Source organism: Chenopodium album, chromosome 24 (genome assembly GCF_948465745.1).
Source record: "Chenopodium album chromosome 24, dcCheAlbu1.1, whole genome shotgun sequence".
In the NCBI taxonomy this organism is placed as follows: domain Eukaryota; kingdom Viridiplantae; phylum Streptophyta; class Magnoliopsida; order Caryophyllales; family Amaranthaceae; genus Chenopodium; species Chenopodium album.
The window spans coordinates 19,250,158-19,266,452 of NC_137857.1; positions in this window are offsets into that span (position 1 = coordinate 19,250,158).

The window sequence follows — 16,295 nt, forward strand, 5'->3', positions numbered from 1 at the left end:
AGCTTTTAGAATCAAATGAAAGTCAAAAAAATTCAAACAAAGCTTTTTGAGTCAAATGAAAGTCAATTGAATTAAACAAAGCTAATTGCGTCAAATGAAAGTCAATCACATTCAAACAAAGGTTTTTGAATCAAATGAAAGTCAAATGCATTCATTAAAACTAATTGAGTCAAATGAAAGTCAAACACATTCAAACAAAGCTTTTAAAATCAAATGAAAGTCAAATGCATTCAACAAAGCTAATTGAGTTAAATGAAAGTCAAACACTTTCAACAAAGCTAATTGAATCAAATGAAAGTCAAACACATTCAAACAAAGCTTTTTGAATCAAATGAAAGTAAAATGCATTCAACAAAGCTAATAGAGTTAAATGAAAGTCAAACACTATCAACAAAGCTAATTGACTAATTGAGTGAAATGAAAGTCAAACACAATTAAACAAAGCTAATTGAGTCAAATGAAAGTCAAACACAATCAAACAAAGCTTTTTGAATCAAATGAAAGTCAATTCCATTCCACAATGCTAATTGAGTCAAATGAATGGTAAACACATTCAACAAAGGTAATTGAGTCAAATGAAAGTCAAACACTTTCAAACAAAACTTTTTTAATCAAATGAAAGTCAAATACATTCAACAAATCTAATTGAGTCAAATGAAAGTCAAACACATTCAAATAAAGCTTTTTGAATCAAATGAAAGTCAATTGCATTCAACAAAGCTAATTGAGTCAAATGAAAGTAAAACCCATTCAAACAAAGATTTTTGAATAAAATGAAAGTCAAATGCAATCAACAAAGCCAATTGAGTCAAATGAAAGTCAAACACTTTTAACAAAGCTTTTAGAATCAAATTAAAGTCAAATACATTCATTCAAAGCTTTTTGAATCAAATGAAAGTCAATTGCATTCCACAACGCTAATTCCGTCAAATGAAAGTCAAACAAATTCAACAAAGCTAATAGAGTCAAATCAAAGTGAAAAACATTCAAATAAAGCATTTCGAATCAAATGAAAATAAAATGCATTCAACAAAGCTAATTGAGTCAAATGAAAGTCAAACACTTTCAACAAAGCTTTTAGAATCAAATGAAAATCAAATACGTTCAAACAAACCTTTTTAAATAAAATGAAAGTCAATTGCATTCCACAAAGATAATTGAGTCAAATGAAAGTCAAACACTCTCAACAAAGCTTTTAGAATCAAATGAAAGTCAAAAAAATTCAAACAAAGCTTTTTGAGTCAAATGAAAGTCAATTGAATTAACCAAAGCTAATTGCGTCAAATGAAAGTCAAACACATTCAAACAAAAGTTTTTGAATCAAATGAAAGTCAAATGCATTCATTAAAACTAATTGAGTGAAATGAAAGTCAAACACATTCAAACAAAGCTTTTTAAATCAAATGAAAGTCAAATGCATTCAACAAAGCTAATTGAGTCAAATGAAAGTCAAACACTATCAACATAGCTTTTAGAATCATACGTAAGTCAAACACATTCAAACAAAGCTTTTTGAATCAAATGAAAGTTAAATGCAGTCAACAAAGCTATTGAGTCAAATGAAAGTTAAACACATTCAATCAAAGATTTTTTAATCAAATGAAAGTCTAATGCATTCAACAAATCCTTTTGAATCAAATGAAAGTCAATTGCATTAAACAAAGCTAATTGAGTCAAATGAAAGTCAAACACATTTAAACAAAGCTTTTTGAATCAAATGAAAGTCAAATTCATTCTTTAAAGCTAATAGAGTCAAATGAAAGTTAAACATCTTCAAACAAAGCTTTTTGAATCAAATGAAAGTCTAATGCATTCAACAAAGCTAATTGAGTCAAATGAAAGTCAAACACTTTCAACAAAGCTGTTAGAATCAAATTAAAGTAAAAAACATTCAAACAAAGCTTTTGGAATTTAATGAAAGTCAAATGCATTCAACAAAGCTAGTTGAGTCAAATGAATATCAAACACTTTCAACCAAAGTTTTTAGAATCAAATGAAAGTCAAATACATTCATACAAAGCTTTTTGAATCTAATGAAAGTCAATTGCATTCCACAATGCTAACTGAGTCAAATGAAAGTCAAACACATTCAACAAAGGTAATTGAGCCAAACGAAAGTCAAACACATTCAAACAAACCTTTTTTAATCAATGAAAGTCAAATACATTCAACAAAGCTAATTGAGTCAAATGAAAGTCAAACACATTCAAATAAAGCTTTTTAAATCAAATGAAAGTCAATTGCATTCAACAAAGCTAATTGAGTCAAATGAAAGTCAAACCCATTCAAACAAAGCTTTTTGAATCAAATGAAAGTCAAATGACTTCATTAAAGCTAATTGAGTAAAATGAAAGTCAAACACATTCAAACTAAGATTTTTAAATCAATTGAAAGTCAATTGCATTTAACAAAGTTAATTGAGTCAAATGAAAGTCAAACACATTCAAACAAAGGTTTTGAATCAAATGAAAGTCAAATGCATTCATTAAAGCTAATAGAGTAAAATGAAAGTCAAACAATTTCAAATAAAGCTTTTTTAATCAAATGGAAGTCAAATGAATTCAACAAAGCTAATTGAGTCAAATGAAAGTCAAACACTTTCAACAAAGGTTTTAGAATCAAATGAAAGTAAAAAACATTCAAACAAATCTTTTTGAATCAAATGAAAGTCAATTGCATTAAACAAGGCTAATTGAGTCAAATGAATGTCAAACACATTCAAACAAAGCTTTTTGAATCAAATGAAAGTCAAATTCATTCATTAAAGCTAATAGAGTCAAATGAAAGTTAAACACATTCAAACAAAGCTTTTTGAATCAAATGAAAGTCTAATGCATTCAACAAAGCTAATTGAGTCAAATAAAATTCAAACACTTTCGACAAAACTTTTAGAATCAAATGAAAGTAAAAAACATTCAAACAAAGCTTTTGGAATCAAATGAATGTCAATTGCATTCCACAATAATAATTAATTAAATGAATGTCAAACACATTCAACAAATCTAATTGAGTCAAATGAAAGTCAAACACATTCAAACATAGCTTTTTGAATCAAATGAAAGTCATATGCATTCAACAAAGCTAATTGAGACAAATGAAAGTGAAACACATTCAAACAAAGCTCTTTGAATCAAATGAAAGTCAATTGCATTCCACAATGCTAATTGAGTCAAATTAAAGTCAAACACATTCAACAAAGCTATTTGAGTCAAATGAAAGTCAAACACATTCAAACACAGCTTTTTAAATCAAATGAAAGTCAAATGCATTCAACAAAGCTAATTGAGTCAAATGAAAGTCAAACACATTCAAACAAAGCTTTTTGAATCAAATGAAAGTCAATTGCATTCAACAAAGCTAATTAAGTCAAATGAAAGTCAAACACTTTCAACAAAGCTTTTAGAATCAAATTAAAGTCGAATACAGTCAAACAAAGCTTTTTGAATCAATTGAAAGTCAATTACATTCCACAATGTTAATTGAGTCAAATGAAAGTTAAACGCATTCAAACAAAGGTTTTTGAATTAAATGAAAGTCAAATGCATTCATAAAAGCTAATTGAGTAAAATGAAAGTCAAACACATTCAAACAAATCTTTTTAAATCAAATGAAAGTCAAATGCATTCAACAAAGCTAATTAAGTCAAATGAAAGTCAAACACTATAAACATAGCTTTTAGAATCATACATAAGTCAAACACATTCAAACAAAGCTTTTTAAATCAAATGAAAGTCTAATGCATTCAACAAAGCTAATTGAGTCAAATGAAATTTAAACACTTTCAACAAAGCTTTTAGAATCAAATGAAAGTAAAAAACATTTAAACAAAGCTTTTGGAATCAAATGAAAGTCAATTGCATTCCACAATAATAATTGATTAAATGAATGTCAAACACATTCAACAAATCTAATTGAGTCAAATGAAAGTCAAACAAATTCAAACATAGCTTTTTGAATCAAATGAAAGTCATATGCATTCAACAAAGCTAATTGAGTTAAATGATAGTAAAACACATTCAAACAAAGCTTTTTGAATCAAATGAAAGTCAATTGCATTCCACATTACTAATTGATTAAATGAATGTCAAACATATTCAACAAATCTAATTGACTCAAATGAAAGTCAAACACATTCAAACATAGGTTTTTGAATCAAATGAAAGTCATATGAATTCAACAAAGCTAATTGAGTCAAATGAAAGTTAAACACATTTAAACAAAGCTTTTTGAATCAAATGAAAGTCAATTGCATTCCACAATGCTAATTGAGTAATATTAAAAACAAACACATTCAACAAAGCTAATTGAGTCAAATGAAAGTAAAACACATTCAAACATAGCTTTTTAAATCAAATGAAAGTCAAATGCATTCAACCAAGCTAATTGAGTCAAATAAAAGTCAAACGCATTCAAACAAAGCTTTTTTAATCAAATAAAAGTCAATTGCATTCAACAAAGCTAATTAAGTCAAATGAAAGTCAAACAATTTCAGCAAAGCTTTTAAAATCAAATTAAAGTCAAATACAGTCAAACAAAGCTTTTTAAATCAATTGAAAGTCAATTACATTCTACTAAGTTAATTGAGTCAAATTAAAGTCAAACACATTCAACAAAGCTAATTGAGCCAAATGAAAGTCAAACACATTCAAACAAAGCTTTTTGAATCAAATGAAAGTCAAATGCATTCAACAAAAGATAATTGAGTCAAATGAAAGTTAAACACATTCAAACAAAGCTTTTTGAATCAAATGAGAGTCAAATGCATTCTACAAAGCTAATTGAGTCAAATGAAAGTCAAACACTTTCAACAAAACTTTTAGAATCAAATGAAAGTCATATACATTCAAACAAAGCTTTTTGAATCAAATGAAAGTCAATTGCATTCCACAATGCTAATTGAGTCAAATGAAAGTCAATCACATTCAACAAAGCTAATTGAGTCAAATGAAAGTCAAAGACATTCAACCAAAGCTTTTTGAATCAAATGAAAGTCAAATGCATTCAACAAAGCTAATTGTGTCAAATGAAAGTTAAACACATTCAAACATAGCTTTTTGAATCAAATGAGAGTCAAACGTATTCAACAATGCTAATTGAGTCAAATGAAAGTCAAGCACTTTCAACAAAGCTTTTAGAATCAAATGAAAGTCATATACATTCAAACAAAGCTTTTTGAATCAAATGAAAGTCAATTGCATTCCACAATGTTAATTGAGTCAAAGGAAAGTCAATCACATTCAACAAAGTTAATTGAGTCAAATGAAAGTCAAACACAATAAACCAATGTTTTTGAATCAAATGAGAGTCAAATGCATTCAACAAAGCTAATTGAGTCAAATGAAAGTCAAACACTTTCAACAAAGCTTTTGGAATCAGATGAATGTCATATACATTCAAACAAAGCTTTTTGAATCAAATGAAAGTCAATTGCATTCCACAATGCTAATAGATTAAATGAAAGTCAAACACATTCAAAAAAAGCTGATTGAGTCAAATGCATTCATTAAAGCTAATAGAGTCAAATGAAAGTTAAATACATTCAAACAAAGCTTTTTGAATCAAATGAGATTCAAGTGCATTCAACAAAGCTAATTGAGTCAAATGAAAGTCAAACACTTTCAACAAAGCTTTTAGAATCAAATGAATGTCATATACATTCAAACAAAGCTTTTTAAATCAAATGAAAGTCAATTGCATTCCACAATGCTAATTGAGTCAAATGAAAGTCAAATACATTCATACAAAGCTTTTTGAATCTAATGTAAGTCAATTGCATTCCACAATGCTAATTGAGTCAAATGAAAGTCAAACACATTCAACAAAGCTAATTGTGTCAAATGAAAGTCAAACACATTCAAACAAAGCTTTTTTAATCAAATGAAAGTGAAATACATTTAAACAAAGCTTTTTGAATCAAATGAATTCCACAATGCTAATTGAGTCAAATGAATGGTAAACATATTCAACAAAGGTAATTGAGTCAAATGAAAGTCAAACACTTTCAAAGAAAACTTTGTTAATCAAATGAAAGTCAAATACATTCAACAAAGCTAATTGAGTCAAATGAAAGTCAAACACATTCAAACAAAGCTTTTTGAATCAAATGAAAGTAAATTACATTCAACAAAACTAATTGAGTCAAATGAAAGTCAAACCCATTCAAACAAAGCTTTTTGAATCAAATGAAAGTCAAATGCATTCATTTAAGCTAATAGAGTCAAATGAAAGTTTAACACATTCAAACAAAGCTTTTTGAATCAAATGAAAGTCAAATGGATTCAAAAAAGCTAATTGAGTCAAATGAAAGTCAAACACATTCAAACAAAGCTTTTTGAATCAAATGAAAGTCAAATGCATTCATTAACGCTAATAGAGTCAAATGAAAGTCAAACACTTTTATACAAAGCTTTTTGAATCAAATGGAAGTCACTTGAATTCAACAAAGCTAATTGAGTCAAATGAAAGTAAAAAACATTCAAACAAAGCTTTTTTAATCAAATGGAAGTCAATTGAATTCAACAAAGCTAATTGAGTCAAATCAAAGTAAAAAACATTCAAACAAAGCTTTTTTAATCAAATGAAAGTTAATTGCATTAAACAAAGCTAATTGAGTCAAATGAAAGTCAAACCCATTCAAACAAAGCTTTTTGAATAAAATGAAAGTCAAATTCATTCATTAAAGCTAATAGAGTCAAATGAAAGTTACAGACATTCAAACAAAGCTTTTTGAATAAAATGAAAGTCTAATGCATTCAACAAAGCTAATTGAGTCCCATGTAAGTCAAACACTTTTAACAAAGGCTTTAGAATCAAATGAAAGTCAAAAACATTCAAACAAAGCTTTTTTAATCAAATGAAAGTCAATTGCATTAAACAAAGCTAATTGAGTCAAATGAAAGTCAAACACATTTAAACAAAGCTTTTTGAATCAAATGAAAGTCAAATTCATTCATTAAAGCTAGTAGAGTCAAATGAAAGTTAAACACATTCAAACAAAGCTTTTTGAATCAAAGGAAAGTCTAATGCATTCAACAAAGCTAATTGAGTAAAATGAAAGTCAAACACTTTCAACAAAGATTTTAGAATAAAAATGAAAGTCAAAAACATTCAAACATAGCTATTTGAATCAAATGAAAGTCATATGCACTCAACAAAGCTAATTGAGTCAAATGAAAGTGAAACACATTCAAACAAAGCTTTTTGAATCAAATTAAAGTCAATTGCATTCCACAATGCTAATTGAGTCAAATTAAAGTCAAACACATTCAACAAAGCTAATTGAGTCAAATGAAAGTCAAACACATTCAAACATAGCTTTTTAAATCAAAGGAAAGTCAAATGTATTAAACAAAGCTAATTGAGTCAAATGAAAGTCAAACACATTCAAACAAAGCTTTTTGAATCAAATGAAATTCAATTACATTCAACAAAGCTAATTAAGTCAAATGTAAGTCAAACACTTTCAACAAAGCTTTTAGAATCAAATTAAAGTCAAATACAGTCAAACAAAGCTTTTTGAATCAATGGAAAGTCAATTACATTCCACAATGTTAATTGAGTCAAATGAAAGTCAAACGCATTCAAACAAAGGTTTTTGAATCAAATGAAAGTCAAATGCATTCATTAAAGCTAATAGAGTCAAAGGAAAGTCAAGCACTTTTACACAAAGCTTTTTGAATCAAATGGAAGTCAAATTCATTCATTAAAGCTAATAGAGTCAAATGAAAGTTAAACACATTCAAACAAAGCTTTTTGAATCAAATGAAAGTCTATGCATTCAACAAAGCTAATAGAGTCAAATGAAAGTCAAACACTTTCAACAAAGCTTTTAGAATCAAATGAAAGTAAAAAACATTCAAACAAAGCTTTAGGAATCAAATGAAAGTCAATTGCATTCCACAATGATAATTGATTAAATGAATGTCAAACACATTCAAAAAATCTAACTGAGTCAAATGAAAGTCAAACACATTCAAACATAGCTTTTTGAATCAAATGAAAGTCATATGCCTTCAACAAAGCTAATTGAATCAAATGAAAGTTAAACACATTCAAACAAAGCTTTTTGAATCAAATGAAAGTCCATTGCATTCCACAATGCTAATTGAGTAAAATTAAAAACAAACACATTCAACAAAGCTAATTGAGTGAAATGAAAGTCAAACACGTTCAAACAAAGATTTTTAAATCAAATGAAAGTCAAATGCATTCAACAAAAGATAATTGAGTCAAATGAAAGTTAAAACATTCAAACAAAGCTTTTTGAATCAAATGAGAGTCAAATGCATTCAACAAAGCTAATTGAGTCAAATGAAAGTCAAACACTTTCACAAAGCTTTTAGAATCTAATGAATGTCATGTACATTCAAACAAAGGTTTTTGAATCAAATGAAAGTCAATTGCATTCCATAATGCTAATTGAGTCAAATGAAAGTCAATCACATTCAACAAAGCTAATTGAGTCAAATGAAAGTCAAACACATTCAACCAAAGCTTTTTGAATCAAATGAAAGTCAAATGCATTCAACAAAGCTAATTGAGTCAAATGAAATTTAAACACATTCAAACAAAGCTTTTTGAATCAAATGATAGTCATATGCATTCAACAAAGCTAATTGAGTCAAATGAAAGTCAAACACTTTCAACAAAGCTTTTAGAATCAAATGAAAGTCATATAAATTCAAACAAAGCTTTTTGAATCAAATGAAAGTCAACTGCATTCCACAATGCTAATTAAGTCAAATGAAAGTCAATCACATTCAACAAAGTTAATTGAGTCAAATGAAAGTCAAACTCATTCAACCAAAGCTTTTTGAATCAAACGAGAGTCAAATGCATTCAACAAAGCTAATTGAGTCAAATGAAAGTCAAACACTTTCAACAAAACATTTAGAATGAAATGAAAGTTAAATACATTCAAACAAACTTTTTTACTCAAATGAAAGTTAAACACATTCAAACAAAGGTTTTTGAATCAAATGAAAGTCAAATGCATTCATTAGAGCAAATAGAGTCAAATGAAAGTTACAAACATTCAAACAAAGCTTTTTGAATCAAATGAAAGTCAAATGCATTCTACAAATCTAATTGAGTCAAATAAAAGTCAAACACTTTATACAAAGCTTTTAGAATCAAATGAAAGTCAAATAAATTCAAACAAAGCTTTTTGAATCAAATAAAAGTCAATTTCATTCCACAATGCTAATTGAGTCAAATGAAAGTCAAACACATTCAACAAAGCTAATTGAGTCAAATGAAAGTCAAAAACATTCAAACAAAGCTTTTGAATCTATTGAAAGTAAAATGCATTCAACAAAGCTAATTGAGTTAAATGAAAGTTAAACACATTCAAACAAAGCTTTTTGAATCAAATGAGAGTCAAATGCATTCAACAAAGCTAATTGAGTCAAATAAAAGTCAAACACTTTCAATAAAGCTTTTAGAATCAAAAGAATGTCATATAAATTCAAACAAAGCTTTTTGAATCAAATGAAAGTCAGTTGCATTCCATAATGCTAATTGAGTCAAATGAAAGTCAATCACATTCAACAAAGCTAATTGAGTCAAATGAAAGTCAAACACGTTCAAGCAAAGGTTTTTGAATCAAATGAAAGTCAAATGCGTTCAACAAAGCTAATTGAGTCCAATTAAAGTCAAACACTTTCAACAAAGCTTTTAGAATCAAATGAAAGTTAAATACCGTCAAACAAAGCTTTTTAAATCAATTGAAAGTTTATTACATTCTACAATGCTAATTGAGTCAAATGAAAGTCAAACACATTCAACAAAGCTAATTGAATCAAATTAAAGTCAAACACATTCAAACAAAGGTTTTAGAATAAAATGAAAGTCAAATGCATTCATTAAAGCTAATAGAGTCAAATGAAAGTTAAACACATTCAAACAAAGCTTTTTGAATCAAATGAAAGACAAATGCATTCAAACAAAGCTCTTAAAATCAAATGAAAGTCAAACGCTTTCAACAAAGCTTTTAGCATCAAGTGAAAGTCATATACATTCAAACAAAGCTTTTTGAATCAAATAAAAGTTGCATTCCACAATTCTAATTGAGTCAAATGAAAGTCAAACTCATTCAACAAAGCTAATTGGGTCAAATGAAAGTCAAACACATTCAAACAAAGCTTTTTGAATCAAATGAAAGTTAAATGCATTCAACAAAGCCAATTGAGTGAAATGAAAGTCAAACACATTCAACAAAGCTTTTAGAATCAAATCAAAGTCAAATACATTCAAATAAAGCTTTTTGAATCAAATGAAAGTCAATTGCATTCCACAATGCTAATTGAGTCAAATGAAAGTCAAACACATTCAACAAAGCTAATTGAGTCAATTGAAAGTCAAACACATTCAAACAAAGCTTTTTGAATCAAATGAAAGTCAAATGCATTCAACGAAGCTAATTGAGTCAAATGAAAGTCAAACACTTTCAACAAAGCATTTACAATCAAATGAAAGTCAAATACATTCAAACAAACTTTTTGAGTCAAATTAAAGTTAAACACATTTCAACAAAGGTTTTTGAATCAAATGAAAGTCAAATGCATTCATTAAAGCAAATAGAGTCAAATGAAAGTTAAAAACATTCGAACAAAGCTTTTTGAATCAAATGAAAGTCAAATGCATTCTACAAATCTAATTGAGTCAAATGAAAGTCAAACACTTTCACAAAGCTTTTAGAATCAAATGAAAGTCAAATAAATTCAAACAAAGCTTTTTAAATCAAATGAAAGTCAATTTCATTCCACAATGCTAATTGAGTCAAATGAAAGTCAAACACATTCAACAAAGCTAATTGAGTCAAATGAAAGTCAAACACATTCAAACAAAGCTTTTGAATCTATTGAAAGTCAAATGCATTCAACAAAGCTAATTGAGTCAAATGAAAGTTAAACACATTCAAACAAAGCTTTTTGAATCAAATGAGAGTCAAATGCATTCAACAAAGCTAATTAAGTCAAATGTAAGTCAAACACTTTCAACAAAGCTTTTAGAATCAAATTAAAGTCAAATACAGTCAAACAAAGCTTTTTGAATCAATGGAAAGTCAATTACATTCCACAATGTTAATTGAGTCAAATGAAAGTCAAACGCATTCAAACAAAGGTTTTTGAATCAAATGAAAGTCAAATGCGTTTAACAAAGCTAATTAAGTCCAATGAAAGTCATACACTTTCAACAAAGCTTTTAGAATCAAATGAAAGTTAAATACCGTCAAACAAAGCTTTTTGAATCAATTGAAAGTTAATTACATTCTACAAGGCTAATTGTGTCAAATGAAAGTCAAACACATTCAACAAAGCTAATTGAATCAAATTAAAGTCAAACACATTCAAACAAAATTTTTTGAATAAAATGAAAGTCAAACACATTCAACAAAGCAAATTGAATCAAATTAAAGTTAAACACATTCAAACAAAGCTTTTAGAATCAAATGAAAGTCAAATGCTTTCAACAAAGCTTTTAACATCAAATGAAAGTCATATACATTCAAACAAAGCTTTTTGAATCAAATAAAAGTTGCATTCCACAATGCAAATTGAGTCAAATGAAAGTCAAACACATTCAACAAAGCTAATTGGGTCAAATGAAAGTCAAACACATTCAAACAAAGCTTTTTGAATCAAATGAAAGTCAAATGCATTTAACAAAGCTAATTGAGTCAAATGAAAGTCAAACACTTTCAACAAATCTTTTAGAATCAAATCAAAATCAAATACATTCAAACAAAGCTATTTGAATCAAATGAAAGTCAATTGCATTCCACAATGCTAATTGAGTCAAAAGATAGTCAAACACATTCAACAAAGCTAATTGAGTCAAATGAAAGTCAAACACTTTGTTTGAATGTGTTTGACTTTCATTTGACTCAATTAGCTTTTTTCAAAGCATTTGACTTTCATTTAATTTAAAAAGCTTTGTTTGAATATGTTTGACTTTCATTTGACTCAATTAGCTTTGTTGAATGTGTTTGACTTTCATTTGACTCAATTAGCATTGTGGAATGCAATTGACTTTCATTAGATTCAAAAAGCTTTGTTTGAATGTGTTTGACTTTCATTTGACTCAATTAGCTTTGTTGAATGTGTTTGACTTTTATTTGACTCAATTAGCATTGTGGAATGCAATTGAATTTCATTTGATTCAAAAAGCTTTGTTTGAATGTGTTTGACTTTCATTTGACTCAATTAGCTTTGTTGAATGTGTTTGACTTTCATTGGACTCAATTAGCATTGTGGTATGCAATTGACTTTCAGTTGATTCAACAAGCTTTGTTTGAATGTATTTGACTATCATTTGATTCTAAAAGCTTTGTTGAAAGATTTTGACTTTCATTTGATTTAATTAGCTTTGTTGAATGCATTTGACTTTTATTTGATTCAAAAAGCTTTGTTTGAATGTGTTTAACTTTCATTTGACTCAAATAGCTTTGTTGAATGTGTTTGACTTTTATTTGACTCAATTAGCATTGTGGAATGCAATTGAATTTCATTTGATTCAAAAAGCTTTGTTTGAATGTGTTTGACTTTCATTTGACTCAATTAGCTTTGTTGAATGTGTTTGACTTTCATTGGACTCAATTAGCATTGTGGTATGCAATTGACTTTCAGTTGATTCAACAAGCTTTGTTTGAATGTATTTGACTATCATTTGATTCTAAAAGCTTTGTTGAAAGATTTTGACTTTCATTTGATTTAATTAGCTTTGTTGAATGCATTTGACTTTTATTTGATTCAAAAAGCTTTGTTTGAATGTGTTTAACTTTCATTTGACTCAAAAAGCTTTGTGAAAGTGTTTGACTTTCATTTGACTTAATTAGCTTTGTTGAATGCATTTGACTTTCATTTGGTTCAAAAAGCTTTGTTTGAATGTGTTTGACTTTCATTTGACTCAATTAGCTTTGTTTAACGTGTTTGACTTTTATTTGACTCAATTAGCATTGTGGAATGCAATTGACTTTCATTTAATTTAAAAAGCTTTGATTGAATGTATTTTACTTTTATTTGATTCTAAAAGCTTTGTTGAAAGTGTTTGACTTTCATTTGATTCAATTAACTTTGTTGAATGCATTTGACTTTCATTTGATTCAAAAAGCTTTGTTTGAAAGTGTTTGCCTTTCATTTGACTCAATTAGCTTTGTTGAATGCATTTGACTTTTGTTTGATTCAAAAAAACTTTGTTTGAATGTGTTTCAATTCATTTGACTCAATTAGCTTTGTTGAATGTGTTTGACTTTCATTTGACTCAATTAGCTTTATTGAAAGCATTTGACTTTCATTTGATTCAAAAACCTTTGTTTGAATGTGTTTGACTTTTATTTGACTCAATTAGCTTTGTTGAATGTGTTAGACTTTCATTTGAGACAATTAGCATTGTGGAATGTAATTGACTTTTACTTGATTCAAAAAGCATTATTTGAATGTATTTGACTTTCATTTGATTCTAAAAGCTTTGTTGAATGTGTTTGACTTGCATTTGACTTAATTAGCTTTGTTGAATGCAATTGACTTTCATTTGATTCAAAAAGCTTTGTTTGAACGTATTTGACATTCATTTGATTCTAAAAGTTTTGTTGAAAGTGTTTGACTTTCATTTAACTCAGTTAGTTTTGTTCAATGCATTTGACTTTCTTTTGACTCAATTAGCTTTGTTGAATGTGTTTGACTTTCATTTGACTCAATTAGCTTTATTGAAAGCATTTGACTTTCATTTGATTCAAAAACCTTTGTTTGAATGTGTTAGACTTTCATTTGAGACAATTAGCATTGTGGAATGTAATTGACTTTTACTTGATTCAAAAAGCATTATTTGAATGTATTTGACTTTCATTTGATTCTAAAAGCTTTGTTGAATGTGTTTGACTAGCATTTGACTTAATTAGCTTTGTTGAATGCAATTGACTTTCATTTGATTCAAAAAGCTTTGTTTGAACGTATTTGACATTCATTTGATTCTAAAAGTTTTGTTGAAAGTGTTTGACTTTCATTTAACTCAGTTAGTTTTGTTCAATGCATTTGACTTTCTTTTGATTCAATTAGCTTTGTTGAATGTGTTTGACTTTCATTTGACTCAATTAGCTTTGTTGAATGCAATTGACTTACATTTGATTTAAAAAGCTTTGTTTGAATGTGTTTGACTATCATTTGACTCAATTACCTTTGTTGAATGCATTTGACTTTCCTTTGATTCAAAAATCTTTGTTTGAATGTGTTTGACTTTCATTTGACTCAACTAGCTTTGTTGAATGTGTTTGACTTTCATTTGACTCAATTTGCATTGTGGTATGCAATTGACTTTCATTTGATTCAAAAAGCTTTGTTTGAATGTATTTGACTGTTATTTGATTCTAAAAGCTTTGGTGAATGTGTTTGACTTTCATTTGACTCAATTAGCTTTGTTGAATGCATTTGACTTTCCTTTGATTTAAAAAGCTTTGTTTGTATGTGTTTGACTTTCATTTGACTTAATTAGCTTTGTTGAATGTGTTTGACTTTGATTTGACTCAATTAGCATTGTGGAATGCATTTTACTTTCATTTGATTCAAAAAGCTTTGTTTGAATGTATTTGACTTTCATTTGATTCTTAAAGCTTTGTTGAAAGAATTTGACTTTCATTTAACTCAATTAGCTTTGTTGAATGCATTTGCCTTTCATTTGATTCAAAAAGCTTTGTTTGACTGTGTTTGACTTTCATTTGACACAATTAGCTTTGTTGAATGTATTTGACTTTCATTTGACTCAATTAGCTTTGTTGAATGTGTTTGACTTTCATTTGACTCAATTAGCATTGTGGAATGCAATTGTCTTTCATTTGATTCAAAAATCTTTGTTTGAATGGATTTGACTTTCATTTGATTCTAAAAGCTTTGTTAAAAGTGTTTGACTTTCATTTGACTCAATTAGGTTTGTTGACTGCAATTGACTTACATTTGATTCAAAAAGCTTTGTTTGAAAGTGTTTGACTTTCATTTTACTCAATTAGCTTTGTTGAATGAATTTGACTTTCACTTGATTCAAAAAGCTTTGTTTGAATGTGTTTGACTTTCATTTGACACAATTGGCATTGTGGAATGCAATTGACTTTCATTTGATTCAAAAATCTTTGTTTGAATGTATTTGACTTTCATTTGATTCTAAAAGCTTTGTTGAAAGTGTTTGACTTTCATTTGACTCAATTAGCTTTGTTGAATGCATTTGACTTTCATTTGATTCAAAAACTTTTGTTTGAATGTGAGTGACTTTCATTTGACACAATTCGCTTTGTTGAATGTGTTTAACTTTCATTTGACTCAATTAGCATTGTGGAATGTAATTGACTTTTACTTGATTCAAAAAGCTTTATTTGAATGTATTTCACTTTCATTTTATTCTAAAAGCTTTGTTGAATGTGTTTGACTTTTATTTGACTTAATTAGCTTTGTTGAATGCATTTGACTTTCATTTGGTTCAAAAAGCTTTGTTTGAATGTGTTTGACTTTCATTTGACTCAATTAGCTTTGTTTAACGTGTTTTACTTTTATTTGACTCAATTAGCATTGTGGAATGCAATTGACTTTCATTTAATTTAAAAAGCTTTGATTGAATGTATTTTACTTTTATTTGATTCTAAAAGCTTTGTTGATAGTGTTTGACTTTCATTTGACTCAATTAACTTTGTTGAATGCATTTGACTTTCATTTGATTCAAAAAGCTTTGTTTGAAAGTGTTTGCCTTTCATTTGACTCAATTAGCTTTGTTGAATGCATTTGACTTTTGTTTGATTCAAAAAAACTTTGTTTGAATGTGTTTCAATTCATTTGACTCAATTAGCTTTGTTGAATATGTTTGACTTTCATTTGACTCAATTAGCTTTATTGAAAGCATTTGACTTTCATTTGATTCAAAAACCTTTGTTTGAATGTGTTTGACTTTCATTTTACACAATTAGCTTTGTTGAATGTGTTTAACTTTCATTTGACTCAATTAGCATTGTGGAATGTAATTGACTTTTACTTGATTCAAAAAGCATTATTTGAATGTATTTGTATTTCATTTGATTCTAAAAGCTTTGTTGAATGTATTTGACATTCATTTGATTCTAAAAGTTTTGTTGAAAGTGTTTGACTTTCATTTAACTCAATTAGTTTTGTTCAATGCATTTGACTTTCTTTTGATTCAAAAAGCCTTGTTTGAATATGTTTGACTTTTATTTGACTCAATTAGCTTTGTTGAATGTGTTTGACTTTCATTTGACTCAATTAGCATTTTGGAATGCAATTGACTTTCATTTGATTCCA